At 38.5% G+C, this 25,505-nt stretch overlaps 1 long non-coding RNA gene and 2 pseudogenes across 2 annotated transcripts in view; 1 reads left to right on the forward strand and 2 right to left on the reverse strand.

The window, feature by feature from the left end:
- Nucleotides 1–3,931: 3,931 nt before the first annotated feature.
- Nucleotides 3,932–6,264, reverse strand: LOC110744009. Its single transcript, XR_002523978.2, has 2 exons — nucleotides 5,972–6,264; nucleotides 3,932–4,932 (listed from the first exon to the last, which is right to left on the reverse strand). It is a non-coding gene; the product is annotated as an uncharacterized LOC110744009 (long non-coding RNA).
- Nucleotides 6,265–10,086: 3,822 nt separating this feature from the next.
- On the forward strand, nucleotides 10,087–10,479 carry LOC116276406 (annotated as a pseudogene).
- A 2,021-nt stretch (nucleotides 10,480–12,500) lies between these two features.
- The window catches only part of LOC103887109, a 56,785-nt pseudogene continuing 43,780 nt past the window's right edge, over nucleotides 12,501–25,505 (reverse strand). Inside the window, exons 5-6 of the transcript XR_002523975.2 lie at nucleotides 17,384–17,595; nucleotides 12,501–16,278 (exon numbers count right to left, since the gene is read on the reverse strand). The product of XR_002523975.2 is annotated as a superoxide dismutase [Cu-Zn]-like (transcript). The remainder of the gene's footprint in view (nucleotides 16,279–17,383; nucleotides 17,596–25,505) is intronic.

Below are 25,505 nucleotides of genomic sequence, written 5' to 3' on the forward strand. Positions count from 1 at the left end.
TTCTCACTTATAGGTGGGAATTGCACAATGAGAACACTTGAACACAGGGTGGGGAATATCACACACTGGGACCTGTCGTGAGGTTGGGGGAAGGGGAAGGGATAGCATTAGGAGATATACCTAATGTAAATGATGAGTTAACGGGTGCAGCACACCAACATGGCACATGTATACATATGTAACAAACCTGCATGTTGTGCACATGTGCCCTAGAACTTAAAGTAAAATAAAAATAAAATAAAATAAAAAGTCTCAAATTCAATAGTAAAAAGCAACAGTCCAATCAGAAAATGGGCAAATGACAAACAGATATCTCACCAAGAAGGATATACAGATAGTAAAAAAACATGTGAAAAGATACTCAACATAATTAGCCATGGGAAAATGCAAAATAAAACCACAACGAGATATCACTACACACCAAAAAAAAAAAAAAAAAAAAAAAAAGGAAGAAAGAAAATGGTGAGGTAAACCTGTCTTTACTTGCAGGCAGCCTCATTTTTTAAGTAGATAATCTCATGGAGTTTATGTAACAGTTATTTGAACTAATAATTAAGTTTAGCAAAGTTGCAAGATAGAAGACTAACATACAAAATTCAATTGTATTTAAATATGTTAGCAATAAATACTTGGAAATTGAAATAAATATCATTATTAACAGCATATAAACATGAAATACTTAGGAGCAGCAGGTGGGAAGAAGAATATAATAATATATTCAAGTATATAATAATATTCTTAAAATTTGCACAGCATATTCTACTAGCTCTGTAGATATTGGATGTTAGTGGTGAGTGTTGATTATTAAATGAGATAGAAGCATGCGCAGAAAATGAGGAACAAAGTATGGCACTTATATTGGGAATTTTGTAATGCTAGTAAAAAATATACATGGTTTTCAAGCACCCCCCTTCCTCCAAGTCATGGTTTCTTTTAGAATTTGGTATTGTAGAAACATTTCTTTCTGTGGAGAATAATGCAAGCTATGCGATTTGTTCTATTTCCATTGCTGCTGTGGCTAGCTGAAAGCTCAGAGTCAATGATGAATTATACTCTTTATAATTATAAAATACCTGTCAATTTTATATCTGACTATATTAGCTCTGCTGCGGAAACTAAAAAACTAGACAAAACATGACACAATAATTTTTAAAACAGTAGATATCAGACAACAGAAGGCAATAACTCCTGAGAGACAGAAAACAAATGAGGTGAGCCCTGCAATTATTTCAGCTAAGCGCTTTGAGAGAATTTCCAGGTTGTGTTGTTGGTGGGAGGGATCCAGATTAAGCCTGGTGGTTTGGATGTGTATCTGATGTGTATGTATCTGATGTGTATATATCTGATGTATCTTTCCTTTGGTGCTAGTTTTTTGTTTCAGTTAAATTTCTTATAAACTGTCTATTTCTTATTGAAAAGAGAGAAAAAATAATGTATACACATTATAAATATATGTGTAATTGCATGTTGTATATATATTACATGTATATATGTATATTTCCATGTACATATATATGTACATAGAAAACCCTAGCTACATATTTATCCACATTCACTCAATAAACATGTAGGAACTACTGAGGCAAATTTTTTAAAAACCATATCTGGAAACTAGCCTCATTATTGTACACTCATCCAGCATTTGTGAGTGTGTGTGTGTGTGTGTGTGTATGTGAGTCTATTTGCGTGTCTGTGTCTACCTTGATTCCATTGAATCTCATTCTTTAGGGACATTGGGTTGAAAGAAAATCCATCCTTCTTTGGCCAAGGAGGATGAGGCGTTAGTTAATTAAATTCCTTGTAGGCGTTTTTCCTGATGCAATAATACTAAATCCAGGGATGAGTTGTCTTGGCAACTGCTTTGGCAACTGTTACTAACGTGCTTTTTAGGCTTGTGAATAAACATATTTGAGAATGTAAATCACAAGCTGAGGTTCAACAGATTTTTTTTTTCTTGTTCTTCCAAAGAAACTGGACACTAATTGATAATACAGTGTACTTCCATTTGTGTTTGAATAATGCAGCAACATTTATAGCACAGTCTTTGGATGATTATATATATTATTCATGTTTTCAAAATGTAATGAAGATGCATACTTAATATCAGTTTTCCAATTAAACTTTATAACCAAGCTCAGAGATGGTTATAGTTTTTGGCAGAGATTTTTAATTTTCTTCAAATGCTTTCTTGGGATTTACAAAACAGCTTCAAGCATAAACATGTCTAGCTTGGGGGAAAGGGAGGGGCAAAGACAATGCAAACGTGATGACATACATATGCAAAAATTATTCTGGTGATGAATCTGGCAAAAATTTGACTATAGTCCTTTTTCTCTGGTAATTTCTTTTTAATTAAAAAAAATACCTTTTAGCATTCAATGCACTGAAAAAGTTGGCTAGCGAGTCAATTTGTTAACTATCAATTTTGCGGCCAGCTAATGTGCACTGATGTCCTTTCTTAACACTAAAATAATATGTACCAATAGAACTATTTTAGTGGATAATAAAGTAATCCTCACTTACAGAGGCTTCATATTGAGTTCTTTACAGAATCCTAGGGAATTAAACAATTATGCAAGAGTAAAAGGGGCCCAAGATAATTTTGTCTGAATACGTCACCTTATAGAAATGGGTATTGAGATTCAGATAAATCATAAATATCCTAAGCCTATGGTTAACTATGATCAGGCCGTGTGTTCCCCAATGTAACATCATAGCAGCCTTCTCTGAACATATTTCTGGCTAAAACAACCCCTTCATAATATTTTTTCTTCCTTATGGAGATGACATGGTATGGTTTAAAAATATGGACTTCTGGGTTATATAGATGTCGGTTTAAGTTTGGATTACTTACACTGAAAACAACAACAACTAACTTCCATAATCTTGATGCTCATCTAATTCTTATGATCAGGTAGTGACTTTCCTGTCTATAAAATACGTGGAGGGTTTCTACCAGTTGGAGCTTATAAAGATGACAAAGGGCTAAAAAATTCCATAGAGAGCTTCAACAGTAGACTCAATCAAGCTGAAGAAAGAATCAATGAGCTCAAAGACAGGTCATTTGAAATTACCCAGTCAGAGGAACAAAAAGGAAAAAAAAAAAAAGAGTAAAGAAAGCCTGTGGGAATTATAGGACACCATCAAGCAAAACACTAAAGATGACAAAGGAAATTTGTGAGACACTGATCCCACTCTGCCATGAGAACTTTATAAAGCGTACAACACGATTATAGTCAATAGCTCTACAGAACAAAACGTGTTTTACAATTGGTTTTCATTTAGTGCCCACCGGTGAACTGTTTCATTTTGGGTTGCTAAGGAAGAGGCTGCTGGCTTGTTCTGTCTGAATCTTTTTCTCTGTGACCCACTTTGCTCTTTTTCCATGTAGCTTATTGGGTAACAAAAACCCTGCTTCTTAGTTCTTTGTATGTCACAGTTTAAAAAGCCTGCAAGATACTACAGCTCTCTCTCTCTAGCACAATGTGCTTAGCTCTTTTTTTAAGTCCAGCACTTCTGAAGTATATGATATGTTCCTTCAAAGAGAGTCACTTACCAGGGCAATACTGTTCAATAGAACTTTGATGGAAATGTTCTGTGTCTGCACTGACCACTATGTTAGCTACTAGCCTCCTGTGACTATTGAGCATTTGACATATGCCTACAGTGAAGGAGGAGCTGAATGTTTAATTTTACTTAATTTACATTTAAGTTTAAATAGCCATATGTGAATAGAGCCTACTATATTGTACAGTGCAGGTCTACAAGTTGAGTAGAGATATATGGGTAGCCTGGTTCTCTATCGCCCTTTCTTCCCACTTTCCTCACCTCTTTCTACTTCAAGTTTTTTGTCTACATGATAAAGTAATCTAGGCCAAATGGCATTCCTAGTGTTATTATTCCAAGGAAACATATGTGCTTTTTAATGGAATCCTTTTTGGGGCAGTCTAAACTGGAAAACAAGAATTTCAAGCTCTGTAGAATCCTGGTAGGGAAAATCCTTTGAGCTTAAAGTGGTTATCTTGTGTCCCTCAAACCACACCTGTGGATAATTATTCACTGCCAGTTTAGAACACAGGCCTAGTTGAGCATCACCATTATTATTGATGTTGATATTTCTTGATCTGCTATAGTAATATCTTACCCTCTTTAAATAATCTGATATATGTTTTAAGACAAATAGCTTTTACTATTTTATTTTCTTCTGGAGAAAGGATCTCACTCTGTTGCCCAGGCTGGAGTGCAGTGGTATGATGTCACAGCTCACTGTAGCCTTGAACTCCTGACCTTAAGTGATCCTTCTGCCTTGTCCTCCCAAAGTGCTAGAATTACAGGCATGAGCCACCACACTTGGATGGGACTCTGACATAGTTTGGATGTTGTCCCCCTCCAGTCTCATGTCAAAATGTAAGCCCCAATGTTGGAGGTGGGGCCTGGTGGGAGGTGATTGGATCATGAGTGTGGATTTCCCTCTTGGTACTGTCATCACAATAGTGAGTTCTCATGAGATCTGGTTGTTTAAAAGGGTGTAGCACCTCCCAACCCTCTCTCTTTTGCTCCTGTCCCAGCCATGTGATGTGCCTACTTCCACTTTGCCTTCGGCCATGATTGTAACTTTCCTGAGGCTGCCTGGAAACCAAGCAGATGCCAGCATCATCCTTCCTGTATAGCCTTCAGAACCATGAGCCAATTAAACCTCTTTTCTTTATAAATTACCCAGTCTCAGGTATTTTATTACAGCAATGCAAGAACACACTAATACAGACTGTATTCTAAAAACAGGTAACAATTTCATTTTTCCAGCTCTGCTCATCCATTTCTAGTCCCCCATTCCCATGAGTTACGTAAATACAGATAGCATCTGCACCACAATAGTTTCTTTAAATCTTGTGCTCATTCACTGCAGGAACACCACACTTCCTTCTAGTAGTACTGTAGGAAAACAAAAAGAAACAAGATGAACACCGGCATGCGTTTTCTGGGGTGTAGCCCTTAGAACGGTATCCTAGTTTCAGTACAAATTTCTCTCTTTCATGTTTGGTGTCTGGCTTGGAGATTTTTTGCGGGGAGAAATTTTTGTATCTCTGCTTCTGAAGTCAATCCTTTAACAGTATTTGTGTGTGTGTGTGTGTGTGTGTGTCTGTGGATAAGGTCTCACTATACTGCTCAGGCCAGTCTTGACTCCTGGCCTCAAGTGATCCTTCTACCCTGGCCTTCGCTTGAACATTGATATTTGAGTACATGACCTGTATCATTGAAGACCAGCTCCGTTCCATCAAGATTTGGCTTTCTAGACCCTAGCTGGCTCATCGCCCAGTCAAGTAAGAATCAAAGGTCAGAGCCTTTTTGAGAGCTGAGTACAGGGCTGTTGTCTAAAGCTGTAGTCCAATCAATTACACCCTAAAGTGGTGCCCAAATGTACCATTTAACTCACCACGATGACTGCACTGGTCCATTGCGCAATGTTGCCAACTCCTCTTAGCTGCCTAAAAGATCCTTTTTAATGCTTTTTTCTAATGGTCTGAACAGTCTGATTTTTTGTACCTTCATAAAATCCTTCACATCTAGAGTGGTGTGGTACCAAAATAATTTCTGCCCCACTGATCACTCACTGATGAGCAATTTGATCAATTAGCTGAACATTTAAAGAAAATTGTAGTGTTGATAAAGAAAACTAATCTCCACTCATTAAATTAATATTTTGGTGCTGTTTTAGAACTTCTGTCTGGGCACATTTTTTACAGCAATAAAAATTATTAGTGAGTTTTCATTATTAGCCTTCCTTGTAGATAAGGTAATTGAAGTGTAGGGAGTTTACGTAAATTCTGCAAGACTTCACAGCATATAGTGGTAGAGTTGGCACACAAAACCAGGTCTCTCTGGCCCCAGTTACACATATTTCAACTTAACACACATTTAATCCAGTTGAAAAAGCAGACGTATGTGAAGAATGTGATTCATAGATTCATACCTGATATTTAGATTCCAGGTGCCTTTACCAGTGAGTCTAATCTATTCATTATAGCCGACCTGACAAGACTTGGAAATTAAGATATTTGTCTGAATTAGTTTGTGTCTTTGAAGAAAATGTATTTCTTTAATGGTATCACAAAGTCCAATTTTTCATGAAGTAAAAATTTCTATCAGCCAATTCATCCTCATTATGAAGTTAAAAAAATGTATATGCAGCTGGGTGCGGTGGCTTATGCCTGTAATCCCAGCACTTTGGGAGGCCGAGGTGGGCAGATCACCTGAGGTTGGGAGTTCGAGACCAGTCTGACCAACATGGAGAAACCCCGTCTCTACTAAAAATACAAAATTAGCCAGGCGTGGTGGCACATGCCTGTAATTCCAGCTACTCAAGAGGCTGAGGCAGGAGAATTGCTTGAACCCAGGAGGTATAGGTTGCAGTGAGCCGAAATCGCGCCATTGCATTCTAGCTGGCAGCAAGAGTGAAACTCTGCCTCAAAAAAAAAAAAAAAAAAAAAGTGTATGCTTGTATAATATATGTATGTGGGTATTTTGTTTCCCATATACACACATATAAGTCCAGTCTTGAAATTTGATATTTGTTCCTGAATTTTTCTTTTAGGATGGAAAGGAATTTCATTTTCTGAAGATACTGATTTAAAACGTTGGTTTTCAATTTGAGTTTATCTAGCAGCTTGCCTTGTGGCTTTGACTAAGACAATTAATTCCTGGGCCCTCCAGTTGTCCACCTAAAAAATGGGAAGGAAAGCTGTATTACTGTTTTTATATATATTTTTTTCTCATGGAAGTAAAGACTTACAAGTGGATTTTTAAAAAATATATTATATTTGAAGTTCTGGGGTACACATGCAGAATGTGCATGTTACACCTATCAACCCATCACCTAGATATTAATCCCCACATGCATTAGCTATTTTTCCTGATGCGCTTCCTCCCCCAACCTCCCTGGGAGGCCCTGGTGTGTGTTGTTCCCCTCCCTATGTCCATGTATTCTCAATGTTCAGCTCCCAATTATGCGTGAGAACATGTGGTGTTCGGTTTTCTGTTCCTGTGTTAGTTGGCTGAGGATGATGGCTTCCATTATAAGTGGATTTGACATAACCAATTCTTTGTCCTTGAGTACCTTGTCCTCTCATGGCCTCTGTCACTTGCTATTCAACAGAGACAAATCAATCCTGCTCATGTAAACTCCATACCATACCTACTGTTTATGTCTGTATCTGTAGCATCGTCTTCATGGAGCATCCAGAACTCTCTTTTCCTTATAAATATTTATTTTCCAGAAATATCAGAATATACATAACAAGGAAAACCTAAGGCCATCTGAGATATACCTGTTTTAAGGAAGCTGGTGTAAGTGTCGCTCCAGAGTGCCCACAAGGTGGCAGCGTCTCAGAACATTAGGCCAGCGGAATTACTGGGTCCTGGCCTTGGCGGTTGAACTGGGCTTCATAGCTCAGTTATACTGAGATAATAGGGTCAAGTGTCTGCCAAGTGATAGCTACTGGGAGGTCCACCAGCCTCTAGAAGTCTAGAAAACCAATTTTTGATAGTATTTTCTAAAAAGCAGTAGCAACATCACTCTTCCATTTTAGAGTACTTTATTCAGAAAAAAAAAAAAAGCTTTCAGAATGCTTTATTTCACTTAAGAATGTAAAACCTACATTGGTGAGAAAAAAAAAAAAAAAAAAAAGGAGGGAGTGGACTCTTCCTTATATTTTCCTGTCATTCAAAGTCATTGATTCTCAACCTCGACTTTACATTAGAATATTTTGGGGAACTTTTAAATCACTCTCTGGGATAAGGGCCCAGAGATTAATTTTTGAAAGCACTGTAAGTGATTCTAAAGGGCATTCGAGGTTGAGAATCATCTTTTCAGTTCCTCTCCGTCCATTCATTCATTCACTCACCATTTATTGCATACTTCCTCATGTCAGCTTTGAGCAAGGAAATGGTGATGATGTAAAATGAGATTCTACAATTGCCCCCAAAGACCTTGCAAGTAAGTAATTCAATTTAATGGAAGTCAATTCAGCAAACATTTATCAAGCTCCTAGAACATGACAGGTACTGTGCTAGATACTGAAACGGCAGAGATGAGAGCAATTCCAGCTGCCTAGCATTTATATTCTAGTGGACAGTGTGTACAACTTAGTATCAGATGAGGCAGAATGTGGCATTATTCATATTTTACCTTTCTATAACATTTCACAGTAACACAAAACATTTTAACCAACTTATATAACTTAAGCTATATAACCCAATAATTCTTGAGATTTGCAAGCAGCTAGCTATCATTATCTGAAGTTCAGAGAGGAGACTAACATGCTTTGCCAATATGAAGCAGAATAAGTCATCATATCCAAGCCTAGGGACTCTACGATCAGTGCTTACTGCCTCATTTATGCTAGGCGTGGGGCTCAGAAAAGAGTGGTCGATTTTGAATGCATAAGTGAAGGTATTTGTCTTACAGTATATTTGTGCATTTGTCTTGGAGATTTTATTTCTGAGAGAGTGAGTAGAGAAGATCATTTCTGTCTACATATTTCCTGAGATACTTCCTCCACCTAATCAAAGGCCTTTTCTGCTCCAGTCTTAATGTATATATTCTTTCTATATGCTCTCCTTCTAACTTTCACCAAAATGGTGAGCTCTAAAATTGCTCTGGATGTCTATTTCTGTGAAGAGAAAACTGAAAACATTTAGTTCTATCAGCAGATCTGGTTGTCATCAACTGCTGTCAATCACAGAGAGCTTTAATGAGGGGAGTGAAAATTAGTCCAAATGTATGTAAAGAAGGCATACGAGTCTTATTTTTCAGAGATCTCCATTCTTTCAGCTAATAGAGTGTGAAGCCAAATACCATCTGGATTAGGACTGGCACATGAGATAGTTGATCATGAACATGTTTTAAGAATTAACCTCATGATAGATTTGGAGAGTTGACTCGTGAGGGAGTCAAGCATGGGTGAATATCTTCCTTGTGTGGAGAACCAAAATGATATGGGCATCCTTTAGGGTCAATAAGCATAGGAAGATATTCCCGGGTAGCTTGTAGGTTTTATATTCCCACAATAGCAGAGAATCCACTCAGTGGTTGACTTCCAGATGATTCATGGCCTCTCTATTATACAGAAGACTCTTACTAAATATCCCACCATGGCACTGTGGAATTGTCTGTCCTTTCCCTAAATGCTCAGCTTTATTAGGACTGTCAGATTTAGGTGCCATAGCGTAAGAGAAGCACGAATCAACTGGAATATATCCAGCAGAAAACATTCATATGACGAATGTGAATATCATTTTAAAGAACAATTGAGAAGCTGTGAAGTTTTAACCTAAAGCAGCAGAGACCCAGAAATGCAAATGCAAGCACAATAAAGTCAAATGTGCAAACATCTATTTGTGCAAAAGGGGGTTACGCTTGTTCTGTCCAGTTCCAGAGAGAAGGAAAATGACCAGAGATGGAAGTGACAAGGGGGAAAATTCCAGCTTATCTTGATATGGAAGAACATTAGAATTGAGCAGTAGAAGCAGTTGCTTCACAAAACCCCTGTTTTCAGAAGTGTTCAAGAACACTATGTTAAGAATGTCAAAATTCAGCAGGAAAGCCCTTCAGTCGCAAGAGTCAGCAGACCCGGGAATTTGGGAGCCAACTGAGTAATTTTTGGACCCATGAGTTAGAAGAGAATGGCCTTGGCCTTATGCCAACAGGGAATACTTTGAGGACTCCCACTGTCCCTGTTTTGGGCCCTGAAATCCTTGTGTTAGTCATTTTTCTAGTTAGCAACTCTTTGAAGGCCTCAAAGACAGATGTGATAGCAGTCCTTTATCCAGGGGCTGAGACCGATCCCTGCCTAGTCCAACAGTTAGGACTTAGGAGAGGGGACTCTGGTAGATTTGGTCCAAATTAACAAGCATGGCAAAGGCTGATATGAAGCCTGGGGAGGAGGAGGTTCTGCAACTAAGAGCTGCGGGTGCCAAGTACCCACAGCTTGGCCCTAGTTGTCACTCCTGCCATTTGGAAGCTCACCTTTAAGAAGAGATGCTGACATCTTAGCAAGGCTGCAGTGTCCGCTGCTGCTCTCGGAGCTTCGCAATGCCGCCCAAGGACGACAAGAAGAAGAAGGATGCTGGAAAGTCGGCCAAGAAAGACAAAGACCCAGTGAACAAATCTGAGGGCAAGGCCAAAAAGAAGAAGTGGTCCAAAGACAAAGTTCGAGACAAGTTCAATAACTTAGTCTTGTTTGACAAAGCTACCTATGACAAACTCTGTAAGGAAGTTTCCAACTATAAACTTATAACCCCAGCTGTGGCCTCTGAGAGACTGAAGATTCGAGGCTCCCTGGCCAGGGCAGCCCTTCAGGAGCTCCTTAGTAAAGGACTTATCAAACTGGTTTCAAAGCACAGAGCTCAAGTAATTTACACCAGAAATACCAAGGGCGGAGATGCTCCAGCTGCTGGTAAAGATGAATGAATAGGTCCAACCAACTCTACATTTGGAAAAATAAAACTTTATTAAATAAAAAAAAAGAAGAGATGCTTATGTCTATTAGACTTTTATCATGGTGCATCTGGAAGTTTAGCTTAAAGAAATGATGACTCAGAAGTGGGAGTGGACATATGAGAAAGGCCCATTAGGTAGAAGAAGGGTTAGACTCTCTTCACCCAGCACTAGAGGAAGGAAAATCACCAAGGGTGGATATGTTGAGGGGACCAGGTTTCAGTATAATCAATAGCTGGGGGGACTTTAGAACTACTGAACAGTGGAAATAGCTGCTTTACAATAAGTCCAGTCTGTAGAGATGTTTAGGGACAGGTTTTCACTTCAAGAGGAGGAGCCATCATTCATTCATCATTCGTCCTTATTGAGTAAGAATTGAGATTAAATAAACTCTAATGTAGGAATTTGGATAAAATGTATTTTCTTGAAATTTTGTGAAACTACAGAACACTATTTATTCAACATTCCTGGATGCACTAAAAATAATAGTTCTCCACAGGTATCTATAATTCTGATTGAATTGTCTGTGCCAGAAGACACTGTTATCTCAGCTGAGGGCAGAGACTATGTATTTATTTTTCTCTGAATCCCTAGCCCATAGGACACTGCCTACTATAGAGTAGGTATACAACAAATGTTTGTTGAGTGAATGTCAAATTAATTTTGTTAATTCTATTGCTCAAACTTGGACCGAGTCCCCTCTGGGTGTAAGGTATGCCTACTCAAAATATATTGATAGCTAACATTTATCAAATTCTTGTTATTGGCTAGGTGCCAGGATTTCATACACTATCTCATTCAATCCCTATGACCAACCCTCTTAAAAAGATCAAGTAGATGCTCTCACTACACCCTTTTTACTAATAAGGAAACTGAGGCATGCAGAGACCAAGTAGCTCCCCCATGGTTACACAGAGAGTGACTCGATGATACAAGATTTAAATTTAGGTTGTGTGACTCCGAAGCCAACACAGTTCATTATTACAGTATAGTCTCAGTAAAGGAGTGATCCTTAATAGGGTAAAATATTTTTAAAATATAGCTAACAATTATTGCATGCTTTCTATATGCCAGGTCCTAAGCATTTGTCCATTTATTCCTCACATTAGCCTCACAAGGTAGGTGCTATTATTGTGCCCATTTTACAGATAACAAATAGAGTCTAGGATTTTTGGATTTGGGCTTATCAGACTGTCAAACTTATCCTCCAAATGTTATATGATCTTCTTCCATTTTTAGGGGTACTGAAGGAACAAGTATCCCCCAAAATAGAAGAAGAACAAGACACTGAAGGAGCAAGAACATTTTGGGGGATACCGAAGGAACAAATCATGACTCCTCTTCTGTGAAGTGTGTGTGTTACTTTAAGAAAATTATATTTGGATTTGACCTGTCACTGGATCTCGGCTCATCCAACACTCTGTTAGGATAGGACCATTCCAAATGCTCTTTATGCATGCCTTCTGGGTATCAATTAGCTATGAGTTCAGAGGCAGGTTAGAGGTGACAAGGAAACTCACAAAGAACTGAAAAATTAGGATCAAATGGAGATGGGTTCGGGCGAGGCTCACTATTGCATTAGCTATAGGAATAGCTAATAAAGTCCCATATTTGGAGGTCACTTAACCTCTGCATAGCCTAGTTTCACCATCTATAAAATGGAGTAGCAGGAGTAATTATACCCCTTCCTTCTTATCCATTTTCTAATTAAAACTTGTAACTTTTTAAATGGGAAGAATCAGGTGTATTATAAGACAAATGGAATTAGGTGGAGAAAAACTCGTGCAAGCCTCATTTTGTGATGTAGCCTAACTTTGCTTTATGAAACTAAGTCTACTTCAAAAGGGCATTGAAGCCTCAGAATCCCACAAAATATGGCCCCTGACTCAGAGCTGGAAGAACTCAACCAGATAGATGGGCAGACTTAGATTGTCTTGGGTCTGGATCTTATACAAATTTTGGACCCTCTTTAGGTAAAAGAATACAAAATTAGACACAAATGAGATTTTGTCACAGATTTTTAATGTGGATTAAATTAAGTCACATAAGAGGTAATTCACTCCTTTTAAAATACCTTCATCTAATCAAAATCAATCATACTTCTGAAATGATTCCTGATCTCATACATTAAGTTGAAATCAAAGGCTGTGGATCACGTTATAATATAACGAGCTTGGCTTTGTGGAAAGAGGCATAGCTTCACTCTTCCCCCATTGGTTTTATATATTTGAGGTCAAAAGCCTTCTTGCTGAGAAAAAGAGAAAAGGGCTGATAAGTGCAAGAGTGCATGTGTGCCTGCAACAGCAGTTTGGTGCAGGGAGTTCTGGAGGACAGCCAGGATGTGAGCCATGGCAGAAAATCAGGAGGAAGCTTGGCGTTCACCACATTAACCTTAGGCATCACCTGGGCAAGTCACTCATCAAGAAAACAATCTACCTCTCTTGGCCTAGGAATCTCTCTTGAGTGCTTCTAGGCTGCGAGTGTCAAATGGTTCTTTAGAGATGGTGAGCAGAAGAAGATTTTCCATTTCACCTTTTGGCCTTCCCTTCTACCGCTTTCAATGAGGACTTGTGCTGCCTCCTGCCGGAGTGTTGTAAGGAAGATTAATTAGCTAATATCGGTTAAGGGCCTTTGATGATGACTGCTAAGTGTTTGCACCATGTAATTGCCATTTTTTTCCAAGGAAATACCCATATAGTTACTAATTAGGCATTGTTGGAGCACCTCATGCCCTATTATTTTACAGTTGTCTTGTAATTAACTGGCATCAGTTCCATTTCAAATGACATTTATTGCCCATTTCCCTGGTTTAATTTTTGGAAATTTTATGGGAAGCCTGGGCATTGTTTCTTATTCACTGCAACTTGAATAATTAACAAGGTAAATATGGCTTTGGGTGGTGATATTGTCAACAACAAGAGTTCTTTAGAGATTTTAATTAAGAACACTACTGCTGTACTTTATGTGAAAGTTTATTATGGTGTCTAAGCACTCTAAGCTCTCCTCCATTGTGGATTGTGGCTCATGTCTGAGTGTTTGTGCCTGTGTGTGTGTGTGTGTGCGCACACGTGCTTGTGTGAATGTGTAATTTTTATGACAAATGATGTAACATGAGATATGAGAACAAAGTCCTCCTTTGGCTTACCCTTCTCAAAGGCACAAACTGGAGAAGCTGATTAATTAATTTTTTTGCCATTTTCTTGCTATAACCTAGAGACTTGAATTAACTCAAATCAAACATCACTTGTTAAATACTATAGTATCAGTTATTGGACTAGATGTGTTTCATGATTTCTTTAATCTTTACAACAAGTCAATGAGGTCTCTCACAATGACAAGATGAAGATTCAGAGAGGTTAAGTAAGATGTCCAGAGCCACATAGGTAGTAATAGATAAAGATAGAGCTCAAATTCAAGTCAGCCACACACTGAAGCCTGGGCCCTTTCCGCGCTCTCTCTCAAGAAAAATTACTGAGCTTTCTACTTGGAAGTGAGTCTAGGTCACTCCAAAGGCCAACTCGTGCCTTTTCCAGGAAGTCTTGAATGATCATTTATGTAAGTGCATCTTCTCACCTCTACTCTGATATTACTTTCTATTGCTTCTCATAGTTTGACTTTTATTTAAGCTGTGTGCCAGTGGGAAGGACAATATAATGTGACACTTAGAAAAGCATGGAATTTGGAGACAACTGGAATGTATTCCTTATTCTGCCTTTTCCTATCTGAGTCATTTTGGACAAAATTCAGCACAGCTTAAGATGCATGTTGTTGATGTGAAGATGAAAGGAGAGCATGTGTGGAAAGTTCTCAGAATGTGTCATGGTACATGGGAAGCACACAATATATGGTGGCTGGTTGGATGGATAAAAACAGCATAAATGAAGGAATAAATGGCAGTGACCTTTGCTTGTTTATAGGATCACCTCTTCAACATTGCACTCTGTGTCAGTTCAAAATGTAATTTTAAAAATATAAAAATGAATCTCATAAAGACTTGAGGAAGTCAAGTATATCTGACTGAGTTCCAGACTGCCCCACTGTAGTAGAAAAACCTGACTAAATCACACTAATTATAATGGTGTGTACAACTTCTTAAAAATAATGGCCACTAAGACCAGAATATGTTGATTATTAACGAGCTGAAATATGGGATCTATTGTGTTGTGAGTTCCTCCAATCTATTTCAGAATGAAATAGAACAATGGAGGCCAATAGGAGACCTGGACTTGAAATCACAGGGTTCTTATCAGAATTTCAATTCCAATTCTACCATGTGTAATTATCTGTGTGACCTCTATACACAATAAGCAGTAAATTTCATGGAACTACCGAGACTCCAGGAAGCCGACTCTGAATTGGAAATATATTTGTGTAAAGTTTATTGGGGGTGTTTTCTGGAGCAGCATATGTCAGGGGGTCAGAGAAGCAGGATTGGGTCATACTGGTTGCAGGTGACTTCCCAGGCATTTCTGGAGTTGGAATAACCCTTCAGGGCCGAATTGAAGAAGGAATGCCAAGACTTTGAAGCCTTGCAGACTGTCCCCAGGAGAAGGGTGTAGCATTAGACAGAGGAGCTCTCTTTGGCCAAGAGAGGACATTTCCTGAGAAGCAACATGGCTGTGAGATATCAACAACCCATAATTCCAGCAGCCGTGGGCATGAGTTTCTCAGTTCTGGAATCTGAGTGCAGCACCACAGCATCCACTACAGTGGTGAAAGAAGCATTGGAACTCAGGAAACCTGACCCCTCATGACTTCATTGTAATTTCTTTCCTTGAAACTCAATGACTATTATCATTTTCACTTCACAGTTCAAAATATAGAACCTCAGAGTTAAGTAACTTACCTAACATGCCAGAGATTGTAGGTACCATGATATACCACTAAAGTCCATGCACATTCCCTAGGACCATACATCTGCCAACTTTGATAGCAAATGAAAAGTCACTCAATAGATTGCTAAATTGTTCAGCATTTAATCATTTGCTAAATCTCAGAAGATGCAAGGGGATTATGTGTGTATGTACTTGGCACGCAATGTTTTAGAACAGGCAGATAGATATTAGCTGCTTCCCCCTGGAGGGTGGAAACACTCAAGACTTCAGAGGAGTAGCGGCAGAAAACCATTACAACACACTTCATATCAAGCAGATTTTGCGAGTCAAGTAATTGCTTGTAAACATAACACCATGCAATAAACCCAATATATATTATTTGGACTTCATAAAATAATTCCATATTATTTCTGTAAGTAATTTTTTGTATATCTCTGATGTTATGATGTACTCACTAGGGATATGGAGGTAAATGGAGCTTATAGATTGGTGATAGAGTTGTGTTGGATTTGGACTTGAATATTGCAAGAGGTTTCTGCAGATGTGGTCACCCAGAGAATATTATAAACAGACAGATAATAGTCTTAAAACTTAACCCACTCCATCATTGCAAATCTGAGATAAAAGGAGAGGAAGGAGGGAGGGGATTTACTGAAAGCAATAACTTATTTGCTCCAGCCTGGAAAATGTCCTACAACCTATGGAGCTGTACTAATGTGTGAATGGGCCTCAACATCAGTGCAAATCCCTGCAGGGTTAGTTGGTATAATCATTAGCCTACCCACTCACAGGATGCCAGCTTCTGGGCATCAGGAGCTCATGGAGGCACAGTAGCACCATGAGACTTGTCTTCAAAACAGGACTGGTCCATGCATCCACTTCTTCCTCCTCATAGACCCCATCTGCTGTGGGAAGTTAGGGCTTCACTCTGAGATTCTGTATTTTCAACTGTAAAGTGAAAATGATAATAGTCATTAAGTCTAACCATCTCCATTTTCTTAATATTTGCTCTCATTAGCCTGGGCCACCTCAGGATCTGTGTGTCTGCCTAAAGGCACAAACAGTTCTCCCAGGCCTCTCCCAACTAAAATGTGAGAGCAGAGTCCAGCAGGACACTGCATTTGCAAGTAGAATGACATGGACATGAGTCATGATTCTATCACTTTGTAACCAGTAGGCTACTCAGTTTCTCTGGAGTTTGATTTCTTCATCTGCAAAATGAGGTTGGATGAGGGATAATAACCATTCACAATTGTGAGAAGCAAATGAGAATATTTGTGTTTTTAGAAGGAATTATATAAAAGTTCCATATAAATAATGATGTTGAGCTGGAGGGCTCTGCAGATGCATTTAGCCTGGGAAGAAGAAGATAAGCCTTTACTTGGAGGACAAGGCAGAATCACAGCTGCTGAATTTGTTCTGAAATGAATACAAGACACCTTTGTGAGCCACACTGACAAATTAGTCTGCCCCACTCCTCACGTGCTGGCTGTCAACTTGTGCCCCACTGCATCCTGTTCCCCATGTTCAAATTCAATGAAGGTCAGAGCAAACAGTCACCCATTGCAATTCTAGAAATCTGTTTTCTCCTATCCATTGCACATCTCAACCCATCACATTAGAATAACACAGTCAGATGCAATTAGCCTCAGACTATTCAATTACCCAATGGGTTTCCATATGTCATTAAGCATCGTCCTTGTGAGATCACAAGGGTGCTGCACACACAGAATGGTCATTTCTTCTACTTTGCACTTTCAGCAAATAAGACTTGAAGTCAGCTTGTCATGATAGTCTTGATTTAACATATCTAATGCCAGTAATTTAGAACTTTCATTGTATCTGAAAATGCTCAGGACCCATCACTGAGTGTCTATTTTGATTTCCCTGGAGGTTGAGAGGAGATGCCTTTCCAGGCTTCTGAGAAAACACATCCTTCTTGGGCCTTCATTTTCTTGCACAGGCTATTCTTCTTGCTATCAATATGTTTCCTTCTTATCTTAATTGGCAAAATCAGAACACAAGCTTCAAATTAGCCTCATGTGGAACTCACCTGTGCGTAAAGGTTTTCCTGAAGTTTGCAAAAGCAGAGAAAGTCACAGTCATGCCCCTTGTTCAAAACCCTTCTAAGCACATCAGCTCCAATTTCCAATTCTGCAGTTATTTGTTTAACTATATCCCTTTCCTGTAGACTGTGAAGTCCTTGAAGAATGGCACTGTATTTTGTTCATCTTTTTGATTCAGAACACTTAGTGTGAAATGAGCCTGAAATTATAAATTGAATAGATGAATAAATATACATGAATATAAAAATAGATACTGTTTTCAAATGTTTGTTTTCAACAGAAATATTGAACTCATTGTCTTTTTGTGAGGTGACATTCATTTTTTGAACACCATGCAAAATTATGCTGGCTATTTTCCAAGGAATAAAACAATGGAAAATTATACCAGAAAGATGAGATTTCTTCACTTCCTCCTTTCTCCACTGTGGGTAAGTTTATGATTTTTTCTTTTATTTCTGCGTTAGCTATGGGCTGCTATAACATGCATAATTATTTAGTGGACTACTAGACTTAATGATAAGGTCTGTCTGATATGCAGAATGATGTCTTGGAACTGTCACAGCTGAGTTGGGAGAAAGATATAGCTCAAGATGAATGGCTGAATTCAGATTAAATCATCACTCTTTGGGCATCTACTAAAGATTGGATATGGTCCTGAAAACATGACCTACATTATCTTAATAGCCAATTGACGCTAGCACTGCCGTAGTGCAGGTGTAGAAAGGGAGGCCCACATAAGTGATTTAATTTGCTAGAGATGACCCAGCTATTAAGCATATGCTGAGTCCAGATGTCTAGTTTCACACAGACTGGGAATGGGCTGGGATTCAGAGAGGACATGGGAGTGCTTAGCTAGTGGATGTGTCTCCAAGATAGCCAAGTCCGTGCCAACCCTGAGGTTCTGTGATCTGTGTGACTTGGTGATGACCTCTACTGGCTAAACTTCCTGGGCTGGCAAAATGCAGTGAGGTTGGAGATGGGGGGGAAGAAGGGCAAAGGATCTAAGTTTGAGTATTAGTCTAGTCACCTATTGGATGCATTGGGTATTTCTTGCTTAATGCCACTGTTCTGCCTATGTCCTTCCATGGCTCCCCAGTGCTCTTTGCACAGAGATCATGACTGTGTCAGTTGCTGCATGGCCTGCCTCTCCTTCCCACTCCAGCCTCAACTCATTCCATACCCTGCTCCCTGCCTTGGGGCTGGGCATACCAGGAGGCTTCAGAGCCTGTTCTCTCTTGCCTTTGCAAGTGCTGTTTATTCTGCCTAGAACTCTCTTCTCATCTCTCTTGTGCCACCTGAAATAAAGCCTTTTCATCTTTTAGCTCTCAACCCAAGCGTTTCTCAAGGCAAGCCCTTCTGCTGCCCCAGGGCCAGCTCACCTTCCGCTGTGAGTCCCGGTCTTCCTTTCCTTCAGAGTACCTCACTTGCTTTGCAGGTAGCATTCGCTAATGGATTCGGTAATTAATATTGGTCTTTCCTTTTAGACTGGAATCTCCATAAGAGCAGGGACAGCGTAGCATGGCTGGCACAGATCGTGTTGTCTACTCACAGGCAGCTACTATCTAAACATTTGCTTGCCCTCTCTGAATCCCAGATAGCCTCCATTCTGTGTGAAACGAGATTATGGTGGTTGGCAAATCAAAATTTGTGATTCACTTTCAAAAAACTGTTTGCCATTTCTTCAGAGTACAAACTCTAATTGGTCATAGTGAATGAATGGAGAAGGAAGGAGTAGACACAACTGGTCTTATCATTGCTTAGCTGTCTGTAAGACTTGACAGACTGGATTAAGAAAATGTGGCACATATACACCATGGAATACTATGCAGCCATAAAAAAGGATGAGTTTGTGTCCTTTTTAGGGACATGGATGCAGCTGGAAACCATCATTCTCAGCAAACTATCACAAGAACAGAAAACCAAACACCGCATGTTCCCACTCATAGGTGGGAACTGAACAATGAGATCACTTGGACTCTGGAAGGGGAACATCACACACCGGGGCCGATCATGGGGAGTGGGGAGTTGCATTGGGAGTTATACCTGATGTAAATGACGAGTTGATGGGTGCTGACGAGTTGATGGGTGCAGCACGCCAACATGGCAAAAGTATACATATGTAACAAACCTGCACGTTATGCACATGTACCCTAGAACTTAAAGTATAATAATAATAAAAAATAAATAAATTAAAAAAAAAAAAAGACTTGAGCTGCAGAGTTCTTGTTATTTTGTGAGTTTTTGACCTCTGGAGGAGAATTCCAGAGCTGGTCTACCTATCTAACTAGGAGCCCATGTTCATAGTAAAATCAATTCTTCATGTAGTATGGAGTTGCGGGATTGGTAAAAGCATTGACTTTGGAACCGGACCGCCGGGATTCTATCACTTATTAGCTCTGTGAATTTAAGTGACTTACTTAACCTGTCTCTGACTTAGTTTTGCCATCTGTAAAGTGGGGGCTATTACAGTATTTATGTTGTATGGTTGTTGTTAAGATTAAATAATTTATATTTATTTTACAAAGTGTTTATAATAGTTCCTGACATATAGTACATGCTATATAAGTAATTTCTATTATTTTTATTTTTTTTGGAGATGGCACATGCTATGCCTTTTCAAGTGCCAGCCCCTATAACCACTTCCTTCCTAGGCATCCTCCCATTTCCCCAGTAGCTATAGCTGTTTCTGCCTCCCTTCTAATCTGAGTTGCTAAAAATTGAGGGTGTCTTACTCGTAATCTGTGTTGGCTTATGACAATATTGGTTGCTTTTCCCCTCTATTTCCCATTGCAAAGGCTTAGTTCTCCACTAGTAGGAAATGGTCCTGTTGTCTCAATTATACTTGGGCTCTGCCCCAAGAAAATTTGATTGACCAGGTGCAATCAGGCAACAGGAGCAATGCTAGTGGGGGAGAGCTTGAGAAAGGTGGCTTTTGCTGGTTCATACCAGCAATGAACAGTCAATACAGTTCAGCTCCCCTGTGCTAAGTGGAGCTGCAAGTTTCAATGTGAGTCTGTGTGCTCACTCACTCTCCCCTGATCTCTCAGTGGGCTCCTTAGCTGGCAAGCTGGCATTACACAAACAGGAATGCTAATGAAATGCCTTTCCAAGATGGGCTGCCAGGCAATTTAAACACAGAACTAGTTATTAAGGCTCTCTAATGGCATAAGAGAGTTGAGACTAAAGTCTGAGTTGGCTAAGGCAGAGAATGTTGTCTGGTATGGAAGACAGAATCCAGGCTGTACCAAGTAAGACATCAGTGACCTTAGGGAAAGTCCCTTCCTCTCTGTGGCCTTCCCCATATGTTAAAGCAAAAAGCTCATTCATCCATTCAACACACATTTATTGAGCTTCTACTGTGTTCCAGGCACTGCTGGAGAGATGAACTCTCAGATGCATTATGTTGAAATCATTTTTGTGAAATACATGACTGAAAGTTCAAATATGGTGAACCTGGGGACAGGAGCAGATGGACTGCAATATCTTAATCTGTGTAATCAACACGTGGCAGAAAGCGTGGTGCATAAGATGAGCTCTGAAAATATTTGATGTTCTTTTAAAAATTCTGCTTTTGACTTTCTTACTTTCTAAAATGTTTGTATACTATTTTATTGATGTAGTTTTTCATATTGATTATTTTCTTCCTTCTATTTACTTTGGGTTTACTTTGCACTTCTTTTTCCAACCTTTGAAGGTGGAAACATGAACCACTCTTAGTCTTTTATTTTTATAAAGTTGTAAAATTTCCTCTAGCACTGCCTTAGCTGTGAATATTTTTTTATTTGTTGTATTTTTACTATGATTGTTTCAAATATTTTAATGTCCTTTGTGATTTCTTTTTCAACCTATGTGCTATTTGGAAGTGTGTTGTTTAATTTCTAAATATTTGCATATTTTATGTTTTTAGTTATTGAATTCTAATGTATTTCCTTTGTACTCAGAAATAGAGTTGGTAAGCACTGTGGTATTTCCTGCGAGCTCTCGAAGAGACTGGCTCTATATATGTACAACCTAGCTCTGGGCCAAGGATCCACTGAGATTTCCCCATCCAGCATTCTGAGGACTCTTGTCTGAATAGTGCCCTTCTCTTTGTTAATCTGCGTTGCAAATTCCAGTTTGCATTCGCAGCCCTCAACTTTAATCTCTGCCACCCCAGCTGAGCAACACTGCCGTGCTTTCCTTGGGCTCCATCTCCTCGTGACATGCAGATCCCTGAAAATTCCCTACGGCAGAAAGTTGAGAAACATTGATCTCACCACACGTGTTTGCTTTTTTGCTAGCATTGCAGTCCTCCTCCAAAAAATGCTTCACCTATTTTGTTCTGTTTCATAGTTGTTTACCTTTGTGAAGGGAGGAAGAACAGTCTAGGTAACACCCATACTCTGTTGCAGCCAAACCCAAAATATTACTTTTTAATTTAATCTTATTTAAGTTGTTAATATTGACATAACCAGGTGGGTTCTGGAAGTTTAGGTTTTAAAATGCATATTTTTAAATTTCCAAAGTGTGCTTATTTTATTTTTGCCAGGGCCATCTTTTAGGTTTTTAATGTAACTTTTCTTTGCCTATCTAATTGTGATTTATTTCTGTTTATACATTTTGAAGAAAAAATTATTAAATCATCTTTTTTGCCATTTGTGAGCTTCCATCATTTCGAGCAACTAAGTTGTGCCTGCAATTGCTATATAAAACCTCTTTCTAACAATATCTGAACAGTGCTTTTTACTTGACGTTTTTTAAAGATAACATAAAGAACTAGTTACAAATGACTAATTTAATACATAAGATCAACTGTGAATGACTTACTAATTGGTTTACTTAAGCACAATGTCATCATCTCACAGTGAAATGATATCCTGATAAATCTCTAATAGGTCGATGCCTCCCGTCTGAGCCCACTCAGGTGACAGTGAGTACTTTAGTAACATATTCTGGGTAATACTGCTCTCTTGTGCTTGATTAGATGTTCTTACTAATTCATGTCTGATTTTACACATTTTGCTGAATCTCTTCTGTGGTTCATGCTTGTCCATGCCAGGTGTGCCAAATAATTCTGTTTCAGATAAGTCACTACCTTGTATCTGTGTGGAAAGTGTAACTCCAGAGACTTCTCAAATTCTTCATTTGTAATTCCTTATAGAACACCAATTATGAACAGCTTTCATTTATTGCACTTTTACAAAAGCTATTTTTGTTTCTATTGCCTATTGCATTCATCCATAAAAATGCTGAAATTTAAAGGACTTTTTTCCCTCCTTCAAAGTATACTCTGTAAAAATTACTTTGCTTAAGCTCTTGTTATCTGAGAATGGCTTCTCTCTATAGCAAGGAGAGGGGATTAGGCTGCTAGGGTTTGGATGAAAAAATAATACAAGTTTATGTTATCTTTAAAAAAGCCTGTTTCACTTGGTCAAAGGTTATTGATGCTATACTTAATTCCTGTGTCATATTGTAAAATAATTCCTAGATGTAATCATCTTAGGTTTTGCCTTTACTTATTTAATACTCATTTAAGATGGCAAAAATGATTTAGTAACATTTATTTCGGTTATTTGAAAGCTTTTTTTTCTTACTCATTGATTCTTTCACGTATTTCTAATAGATAAGACTGCTAGTGCAGTGAATTCTTGTAGATGAAGTATTATTCTATCTTCTATTCACTTGTATTGATTCATCCAGCGGATAGAATTTAAAATCACAAGTGCTACGATTTTAGGGAAAATAATCATCCTCCATACTCTGGAGGTTACAAAATAAACAAATTTCCAGTGCTCAAGTTGCTCAAAACATAGATAAAGGTCAGGCAAAGTTACATGTAAAATTAAATGACAACTCAAATTTTTTAAATGGAAAAAATTAAGGAAGTTTTGTAAAAAATTAATGGTTGGGCAAATAATGTAGACAGTTCATAGAAGAGACTGAAGATGGGAGTGGCTAAAAAAGCTTTTTATAGAGATTGTGTTGTCAATTGTATAACCTTTGTATACTTATTATACAGAGAAAAAACCCTTGCTGCTTAAACCCTTTGATTGTGTTTCTGTGCAAAGGTTTAGAAGGCTCTTTGTTCTTTGAAATACAACAGGCCATGCTGTCAAAGTTACCATCATATCTCCATCCTATTTAATTCATAACATCTCATCCCTCTGCTCTCTTTGTTCCAATAGAGAGCCTTGAGCTTTCTAGAGCCCCAACTTTCCACTTTCATTGTTGCCTCCTCACTCGCAAGGCTATCCAAGGTTCCCTTGAGGCCAACAATGGGATCAGCTCCATATTCTAATTCCAAACAAGCTTGCAGGCCACCATGAACTTCTATGTCCAGGTCACAAGTGCTGGGATAGGCTCCAGCCACCCATGACCCTGAACTGAAATAATCGGGTAAATAATTATCTTGTTTTTGTTAATCTTTCATATATATATATATGAAAGACTATATGTATATATGAGAAAGATTTTTCACATATATGGAAGATTATATATATAAAATAATTTTCATATATTTTTAAAATATATATATATATATAAAGTATATATGAGACAGAGAGAGCGAGAGAGTGCTCACATTTGTTTCAATGTTTACCATTAGAAGTGCTTTGGTTTTTGTTTAGAAGTTCGGTGATGTTTCTGTGACCAACAATATGCTGTAGGAACTTAACTTTGCTTGTATCAATGAGCCTATTTTGTTATAAATCCTTTCACTTAAAGTCACAGTTTTCAAGAACCTGTGGATGACATTGAGGACTTGTTGTATTTTCAATTCATCCTCTTGTTTAATCCACATTATCCTCCATGGAGTAGATACAGTAATTTTTATTTATATTTCACGTATGAGACTCAGATATTGAATAGGGGAAGGTATAACCCAAGACTTAGGACTTGGATTCTTAGGCTCTTTCTTTCACCCTCTACCTCATTTGGAGGTCTAAAAATTGGAAAACAAGACAAAGAGGATATAAAAGATATATCTTTTATACATCTTTTTTTTTTAACATCAAAAAAATTGTCAGAAACAAAACCTTCATTTTTCAATGTGAAGGAAGTTTTTTTTTTGTGTGTGTGTGTGTGTTTGTTTTGTTTCCCCATGGTTTTGAGTTTCCCAACTTTCTTGCTTTCTCTCCTGGGCTAAAAATCCCATAAATTTCCTTCAACTGATTTCCAGCTCAATTATGCAAACTCAAGAGACTTGTGTAGCTTGAATGCATTTGAAGATAACCCTTAATTAGCGATGCTTGGGTGAAATCCTTAGGCACTGGTATCTCATTCGTTTTACTGGGGCTCTGGTATTTTACTTAAAGGATCAGAAGTGTGTAATAACAAGGTGAATTATGTGGTCATGACCTGAAACTCATTATAATCATCATAAAACTTTTGATTCTTTCCCCTCCCTTTGCCAAAGTCCTTGGAATAGGGGAATAACTTAGAATGTTAAACCACTGTGCCTCCAGATGTTTTTGACACAAATTCACTCCACAAATATTACCTATGCATGATCGTGAAGCAATGATACTTCTTTTCTTCTGTCTAGGATGTGGTTATAAGGCACTTTGTTCACTAACGTAGGACATGGATGATTGGAGGTGTCAGAAACAGGAATGGTACCTGCCCAAGGAAGGAGGGAAAGCTGGGGTGGACAGATGGCTGGTATACCTGGGATCTGATAGGGAAGGGCTAGACAGGTGGCTGGTACAGCTGGGATCTGAGTTCAACAGAAAAGCACTGGAATCTACTCAGAGGAAATGATTGAAAAGCCTGTGGGTTAACAGCATCAGGAACAACTGTCCACAAATCATGAGGCCCCAGTTTCTGAGCTGAGTTGAAGGGCAGAGGAAAGGAAGTTAGGAAGGGCTAAAAAGAACAGGACAGTATTACAGGAGTTAGATGATTAAAACAAGAATTTAAAACAAGCTCAAGGAACATGTCAGAGATTCAGTTAACTGGAGTGGAGAATGAGATCCTGGCAGAACCAGTAACAAATATTTCTTTATTCTGTATCTATGTATTAGACGAAACCTGCTCTTATCACATCACAGGTAAGAATAAGTTTATCCATTAGATTCACAAGGGCTTTTTGAGTACTTATCATGTTTGTAGTAGGTGAAGGGAATTCAGTAG

Source organism: Papio anubis, chromosome 8 (genome assembly GCF_008728515.1).
Source record: "Papio anubis isolate 15944 chromosome 8, Panubis1.0, whole genome shotgun sequence".
Lineage (NCBI taxonomy): Eukaryota > Metazoa > Chordata > Mammalia > Primates > Cercopithecidae > Papio > Papio anubis.